The sequence below is a fragment of the Arachis ipaensis genome, chromosome B4 (assembly GCF_059453495.1).
Source record: "Arachis ipaensis isolate K30076 ecotype BB chromosome B4, ASM5945349v1, whole genome shotgun sequence".
Lineage (NCBI taxonomy): Eukaryota > Viridiplantae > Streptophyta > Magnoliopsida > Fabales > Fabaceae > Arachis > Arachis ipaensis.
The window spans coordinates 43,838,665-43,847,528 of NC_142439.1; the positions used below are offsets into that span (position 1 = coordinate 43,838,665).

General features: G+C 38.6%; 1 non-coding gene across 1 annotated transcript; it reads left to right on the forward strand.

Moving 5' to 3' along the window:
- Positions 1–4,215: 4,215 nt before the first annotated feature.
- On the forward strand, positions 4,216–4,319 carry LOC148567357 (small nucleolar RNA R71). The gene has a single exon (XR_015881995.1). It is a non-coding gene; the product is annotated as a small nucleolar RNA R71 (small nucleolar RNA).
- Positions 4,320–8,864: the final 4,545 nt, after the last annotated feature.

The window sequence follows — 8,864 nt, forward strand, 5'->3', positions numbered from 1 at the left end:
TTTTTAGATTATCAAATAACATGTCCCCCTATCATCATTCTTTCAAGAGCCAACATATTTAACATTCTTAAACAACAACTTCAAAAGACATATGCACTGTTCAAGTATTCATTCAGAAAACAAGAAGCATTGTCACCACATCAATATAATTAAACTAAGTTCAAGGATAAATTCAAAACTCATGTACTTCTTGTTCTTTTGAATTAAAACAGTTTTCATTTAAGAGAGGTGATGGGTTCATAGGACATTCATAACTTTAAGACATAGTTACTAACTACTAATGATCATGTAATGAAGACACAAACATGGATAAGCACTTAACATAGAGAAAACGAAAAATAGAGAATGTAAGAACAAGGAATGAGTCCACCTTAGTGATGGTGGCGTTTCCTTCTTGAGGAACCAATGATGTCCTTGAGCTCTTCTATGTCTCTTCCTTGTCTTTGTTGCTCCTCCCTCATTGCTTTTTGATCTTCTCTTATTTCATGAAGGATGATGGAGTGCTCTTGATGTTCCACCCTTAATTGTCCCATGTTGGAACTTAATTCTCCTAGGGAGGTGTTGATTTACTCCCAATAGTTTTGTGGAGGAAAATGCATTTGAGGCATCTCCGAGATCTCATGGTGATGAGCTTCATGCGTCTCTTGAGATCCATGAATGGGCTCTCTTGCTTGCTCCATCCTTTTCTTAGTGATGGGCTTCTCTTCCTCAATGGGAATGTCTCCTTCTATGAAAGCTCTAGCTGAGTAACATAGATGGCAAATAAGATGAGGAAAAGCTAGCCTTGCCCCAGGAGAGGGCTTTTTGGCTATTTTGTAGAGTTCAAGGGAGATGACTTCATGAACTTCTACTTCTTCTCCAATCATGATGCTATGGATCATGATGGCCCGATCCACAGTAAGTTCAGATCAGTTGCTAGTGGGGATGATGGAGCGTTGGATGAACTCCAACCATCCTCTAGCCACAGGCTTGAAGTCCAGTCTTCTTAATTGAACCGGCTTGCCTTTGGAGTCAATCTTCCATTGAGCTCCTTCCACACATATGTCCATGAGGACTTGGTCCAACCTTTGATTAAAGTTGACCCTTCTAGTGTAGGGGCGTGCATCTCCTTGCATCATAGGCAAGTTAAACGCCAACCTCACATTTTCTGGACTAAAATCTAAGTATTTCCCCCGAACCATTGTAATATAATTCTTTGGGTTTGGGTTCTTACTTTGATCATGGTTCCTAGTGATCCATGCGTTGGCATAGAACTCTTGAACCATTAGGATACCAACTTGTTGGATGGGGTTTGTTAGAACTTCCCAACCTCTTCTTTGGATTTCATGTCGGATCTCCGGATACTCATTCTTCTTGAGCTTGAAAGGGACCTCGGGGATCACCTTCTTCTTGACCACAACATCATAGAAATGGTCTTGATGAGCTTTGGAGATGAATCTTTCCATCTCCCATGACTCGGAGGTGGAAGCTTTTGTCTTCCCTTTCCCTTTTCTAGAGGATTCTCCGGTCTTGGGTGCCATCAATGGTAATGGAAAAACAAAAAGCTTATGCTTTTACCACACCAAACTTAGAATTTTTCTCGCCCTCGAGCAAGAGAAGAAAGAATAGATGAAGAAGAAGAAGAAAATAGAGAAGAGGGAGAGAGAGATGTGTTTCGGCCAAGGAGGGGAAGAGAGGGTTGTGTTGTGTGAAAATGAGAAAGAATGGAGGGCTATATATAGGGAAGGGAGGGGGGGTAAGGTTCGGCCATATAGGGTGGGTTTGGGTGGGAAATTGATTTTGAATTTTGAAGGTAGGTGGAGTTTATGAGGTAGGTTTATGGGGAAGAGTGGATGGATGTGAGTGGTGAAGTGGTGATAGGGAGGAAAGATTGAGGTGATTGGTGAAGAGTTTTGGAGAAGAGTGTTTATGGGATTGTGTGAAAGAGGGGTGAGAAGAAGTGAGTGGAGGTAGGTGGGGATCTTGTGGGGTCCACAGATCCTGAGGTGATTCTGTGGGGTCCACAGATCCTGAGGTGTTCAAGGATTTACAACCTTGCACCAAATTGGGCATGCAAAATGCCCTTGCACACAAATCTGGGCGTTCAGCGCCAGATTGGTGCTTGTTCTGGGCGTTGAACGCCCAATTGTTGCCCATTTCTGGCGTTGAACGCCAGAACCATGCTTGTTCTGGGCGTTCAGCGCCAGCTCTTCTCCAGGGTGCAATTCTGGCGTTCAAACGCCCAGATGCTGCCCATTTTGGGCGTTCAGCGCCAGAACCATGCTCTGTTCTGGCGTTGAACGCCAGCCAGATGCTTCTTACTGGCGTTTAAACGCCAGTGAGATCCTCCTCCAGGGTGTGATTTTTCTTCTGCTATTTTTGATTCCGTTTTCAATTTTTATATTTATTTTGTGACTCCACATGATCATGAACCTAATAAAACATGAAAGAATAATAAAATTAGATAAATAAAAATTGGGTTGCCTCCCAATAAGCGCTTCTTTAATATCAATAGCTTGACAGTGGACTCTCATGGATCCTCACAGATGTTCAGAGCATTGTTGAGACTTCCCAACACCAAACTTAGAGTTTGGATATGGGAGTTCAACACCAAACTTAGAGTTTGGTTGTGGCCTCCCAACACCAAACTTAGAGTTTGACTGTGGGGGCTCTGGTTGACTCTGTTTTGAGAGAAGCTTTTTATGCTTCCTCTCCATGTTTACAGAAGGATGACCTCGAGTTTTAAACACAAGGGAGTCCTCATTCAATTGAAGGACTAATTCACCTCTGTCAACATCAATCACAGCTCTTGCTGTGGCTAGGAAAGGTCTTCCAAGGATGATGGATTCATCCTCATCCTTCCCAGTATCTAGGATTATGAAATCAGCAGGGATGTAAAGGCCTTCAACCTTTACTAACATGTCCTCTACTTGTCCATAAGCCTGTTTTCTAGAATTGTCTGCCATCTCTAATGAGATTTTAGCAGCTTGTACCTCAAAGATTCCCAGTTTCTCCATTACAGAAAGTGGCATGAGGTTTATTCCTGACCCAAGGTCACATAGAGCCTTCTCAAAGGTCATGGTGCCTATGGTACAGGGTATTAGGAACTTTCCAAGATCCTGTTTCTTCTGAGGCAATCTCAGTTGATCCAGATCACTTAGTTCATTGGTGAACAAGGGAGGTTCATCTTCCCAAGTCTCAATACCAAATAATTTGGCATTCAGCTTCATGATTGCACCAAGGTACTTGGTAACTTGCTCATTAGTAACATCCTGATTCTCTTCAGAAGAGGAATACTCATCAGAGCTCATGAATGGCATAAGGAGGTTTAATGGAATCTCTATGGTCTCTAGATGAGCCTCAGATTCCTTTGGTTCCTCAAAGGGAAACTCCTTATTGATCACTGGACGTCCCAGGAGGTCTTCCTCACTGGGATTCACGTCCTCCCCTTCCTCTTTGGATTCGGCCATGATGGTTATATCAATGGCCTTGCACTCTCCTTTTGGATTTTCTTCTGTATTACTTGGGAGAGTACTAGGAGGGATTTCAGTGACTCTTTTACTCAGCTGGCCCACTTGTGCTTCCAAATTTCTAATGGAGGATCTTGTTTCATTCATAAAATTCACAGTGGCCTTAGATAGATCAGAGACTAAGTTTGCTAAATTAGAGGTATTTTGTTCAGAGTTCTCTGTCTGTTGCTGAGTGGATGATGGAAAAGGCTTGCTATTGCTAAACCTGTTTCTTCCACCATTATTAAAGCCTTGTTGAGGCTTTTGTTGATCCTTCCATGAGAAATTTGGATGATTTCTCCATGATGAGTTATAGGTGTTTCCATAAGGTTCACCTAAGTAATTTACCTCTGCTATTGCAGGGTTCTCAGGATCATAGGCCTCTTCTTCAGAAGATGCTTCTTGAGTACTGTTGGATGTAGCTTGCATTCCATTCAGACTCTGAGAAATCATATTGACTTGCTGAGTCAATATTTTGTTTTGAGCCAATATAGCATTCAGAGTATCAATTTTAAGAACTCCCTTCTTCTGAGGCGTCCCATTACTCACAGGATTCCTCTCAGAAGTGTACATGAACTGGTTATTAGCAACCATGGCAATGAGTTCTTGAGCTTCTGCAGGCATTTTCTTTAGGTGAATGGATCCACCTGCAGAAGTATCCAATGACATCTTTGATAGCTCAGATAAACCATCATAGAATATATCCAGGATGGTCCATTCTGAAAGCATGCCAGAAGGACACTTTTTGGTCAGTTGCTTGTATTTCTCCCAAGCTTCATAGAGGGATTCACCTTCTTTCTGTCTGAAGGTTTGAACATCCACTCTAAGCTTACTAAGCTTTTGAGGAGGAAAGAACTTGGCTAAGAAAGCCGTGACCAGCTTATCCCAAGAGTTCAGGCTATCTTTGGGTTGAGAGTCCAACCACACTCTGGCTCTGTCTCTTACAGCAAAAGGGAAAAGCATGAGCCTGTAGACTTCAGAATCTATTCCAGTAGTCTTAACAGTATCACAGATCTGCAAGAATTCAGTTAAGAACTGAAAAGGATCTTCAGATGGAAGTCCATGAAACTTGCAGTTTTGCTGCATCAGAGAAACTAATTGAGGTTTCAGCTCAAAATTGTTTGCTCCAATGGTAGGGATGGAGATGCTTCTTTCATGTAAATTAGAATTAGGTGCAGTAAAGTCACCAAGCATCCTCCTTGCATTATTATTATTTTCGGCTGCCATCTCCTCTTCCTGTTCGAAAATTTCTGAAAGGTGCTTACTGGATTGTTGTAATTTAGCTTCTCTTAGTTTCCTCTTCAGAGTCCTTTCAGGTTCTGGATCTGCTTCAACAAGAATATTCTTGTCCTTGCTCCTGCTCATATGAAAAAGAGGGACAGAAAAACAATAATAATAGGGATCTTTTTTACCATAGTATAGAGGTCCCTGTGTGAGTAGAAAAAAAAAGAATAGGAAATCTGAACTCAGAGAGAGAGGGTTCAGATTTTTGGTGAGATGAAGTGTTAGTAGATGAATAAATAAATAGAAGGAGATGAGAGAGAAAGAGGATTTTCAAAAATAATTTTTGAAAAAGAGTTAGTGATTTTCGAAAATAGTTTTTGAAAAAGGTTAGTAATTTTCGAAAATTAAAATCAAAAATTAAAATAATTAGTTAATTAAAAAGAAATTTTGAAAAAGAGGGAGGATATTTTCGAAAATTAGAGAGAGAGAGAGAGAGAGAGTTAGTTAGGTAGTTTTGAAAAAGATAAGAAACAAACAAAAAGTTAGTTAGTTAGTTGAAACAAATTTGAAAATCAATTTCGAAAAGATAAGAAGATAAGAAGTTAGAAAGGATATTTTAAAATTAAATTTTGAAAAAGATAAGATAAAGAGATATTTTTGAAAAGATATGATTGAAATTAGTTTTGAAAAAGATTTGATTTTTAAAATCACAATTAATGACTTGATTCACAAGAAATCACAAGATATGATTCTAGAACTCAAAGTTTGAATCTTTCTTAACAAGCAAGTAACAAACTTGAAATTTTTGAATCAAAACATTAATTGATGATGTTATTTTCGAAAATTAGGAGATAAAGATAAGAAAAAGATTTTTGAAAAATATTTTTAAAATTTTCAAAAATATATAAGAAAAATGAAAAAGATTTGATTTTTGAAAAAGATTTTGAAAAAGATAAGATTTTTAAATTGAAAATTTGATTTGACTCATAAAAACAACTAGATTTTAAAAAGTTTTGAAAAAGTCAACTCAAATTTTCGAAATTTATGAGTGAAAAAGGGAAAGATATTTTTTTTATTTTTGAATTTTTTAATGATGAGAGGGAAAAACATGAAAAAGACTCAATGCATGAAAATTTTGGATCAAAACAATGAATGCATGCAAGAATGCTATGAATGTCAAGATGAACACCAAGAACACTTTGAATGTCAAGATGAACATCAAGAACTTATTTTTGAAAAATTTTTAATGCAAAGAAAACATGCAAGACACCAAACTTAAAAATTTTTCATGTATAGACAATATGAATGCAAGAATGCATATGAAAAACAAGAAAAGACACAAAACATGAAAACATCAAGATCAAACAAGAAGACTTACCAAGAACAACTTGAAGATCATGAAGAACACTATGAATGCATGAATTTTTTGAAAAATGCAAGATGAATATGCAATTGACACCAAACTTTCAACTTGACTCAAGACTCAAACAAGAAACATGAAATATTTTTTATTTTTATGATTTTTTTATTTTTTTTGGATTTTTGTATATTTTTTTTTCGAAAAATCATATAGGAAAAATAAAATAAGGATTTCAAAATTTTTTAATATGAATTCCAGGAATCTTGTATTCTTAGTCTAAAGCTCCAATTCGAGGGTTAGGCATGGCCTAATAGCCAGCCAAGCTTTAGTATGTAACTCAGACATGCCACGGCTGACATTCAAATTAACTTGCCTCTATGCTAATGGTTGGAAGCCCCTATCCAAAAGAATTAGACATGGCTTTATAGCCAGCCAGGCTTCAACATGCTTCATGAAACTCTAGAATTCATTCTTAAAAATTCTGAAGAAAAATATATTTTTGAAAAGATTTATTTTTTTTTCGAAAACAGATGAGAAATTTTTGAAAGGTTTTTGAAAAATTTTTGAAAATAAAGCAAAAAGAAAATTACCTAATCTGAGCAACAAGATGAACCATCAGTTGTTCAAACTCGAACAATCCCCGGCAACGGTGCCAAAAACTTGGTGCACGAAATTGTGATCTCAGGCAACGACGCCAGAAACTCTGTACGCACGTCTTAATAAATCGTTTTTCATTCACAACTTCGATACAACTAACCAGCAAGTGCACTGGGTCGTCCAAGTAATAAACCTTACGTGAGTAAGGGTCGATCCCACGGAGATTGTTGGTATGAAGCAAGCTATGGTCACCTTGTAAATCTCAGTCAGGCGGATATAAAATAGTTATGGAGTTTTCAAACATAAATAATAAATAGATAGAAAATAAGGATAGAAACACTTATGTATATCATTGGTGAGAATTTCAGATAAGTGTATAGAGATGCTTTCGTTCCTCTGAATCTCTGCTTTTCTGCTGTCTTCATCCAATCAGTCTTACTCCTTTCCATGGCTGGCTTTATGTAAGGACATCACCGTTGTCAATGGCTACTTTTTATCCTCTCTGGAAAATAGTCCGATGCGCTGTCACTGCATGGCTAATCGTCTGGAGGCATCACCCTTGTCAATGGCTGCATCCCATCCTCTTGTGAAAATGGTCCAAATGCTCTGTCATAGCATGGCTAATCATCTGAGGTTCTCAATCATACTGGAATAGGATTCACCCTCCTTTTGCGTCTGTCACTACGCCCAGCACTCGCGAGTTTGAAGTTCGTCACAATCATTCAATCCCAGAGTCCTACTCGGAATACCACAGACAAGGTTTAGACTTTCCGGACTCTCATGAATGCCGCCATCAATCTAGCTTATACCACGAAGATTCTGATTAAGAGATCCAAGAGATACTCATTCAATCTAAGGTGGAACGGAAGTGGTTGTCAGGCACGCGTTCGTGGGTGAATGATGATGATTGTCATGTTCATCACATTCAGGTTGAAGTGCGAATGAATATCTTAGAAGCGGAATAAGTTGAATTGAATAGAAAAACAGTAGTACTTTGCATTAATCTTTGAGGAACAGCAGAGCTCCACACCTTAATCTATGGAGTGCAGAAACTCTACCGTATGAAAATACATAAGGGATAATGGTTCAGGCATGGCCGAATGGCCAGCCCCCATGAAAGTCTAAGATAGCATAAAACTGATCAAAGATGTTTAATACAATACTAACAAGTCCTATTTATACTAAACTAGTTATTAGGGTTTACAGAAGTAAGTAATTGATGCATAAATCCACTTCCGGGGCCCACTTGGTGTGTGCTTGGGCTGAGCTTGAATGTTACACGTGTAGAGGTCAATCTTGGAGTTGAACGCCAGTTTGTAACATATTTCTGGCGTTCAACTCTGGCTTGTGACGTGTTTCTGGCGTTTAACTCCAGACAGCAGCGTAGAACTTGCGTTCAACGCCCTTTTACGTCATCTAAACTCGGCCAAAGTATGGACTATTATATATTGCTGGAAAGCCCTGGATGTCTACTTTCCAACGCAATTAGAAGAGCGCCATTTTGAGTTCTGTAGCTCCAGAAAATCCACTTTGAGTGCAGGGAGGTCAGAATCCAACAGCATCAGCAGTCCTTCTTCAACCTCTGAATCTGATTTTTGTTCAAGTCCCTCAATTTCAGCCAGAAAATACCTGAAATCACAGAAAAACACACAAACTCATAGTAAAATCCAGAAATGTGAATTTAACATAAAAACTAATGAAAACATTCCTAAAAGTAACTAGATTCTACTAAAAACATACTAAAAACGGTGGCAAAAAGCGTATAAATTATCCGCTCATCAAAGGCGAATGATGCTGTCAACCCTGACCTCTCTGCACTCAAACCTGAATAACTCGAGTTACAGAGGTCCAATGGACATGATTTTAATGGCGTTGGAAAGCTAACTTCCAGAGCTTTCCAACAATATATAATAGTCCATACTTCTTCTCCGAACTCGCTGCCAAGGCTGCGCCTAAATTGGGATTTCTCAAGTTAGGCGCAAGACACAACAACAATACGCGAGATTGGTCCTGCCCACTTCAAGTTAGGTGCACTAAAGCCCAAGTTAGGTGCATCTTCACTCAACTAAACTCCAATTCATGCTGCCAAACCCAAGTTAGGCGTGAATCCTAGTGAAGTCAAGTGGTCCCCATCCATCAATTGAAGAGTTGCTGATTGCTATAATTAATTCTAATTTAAATTCAAATTTTAAAAA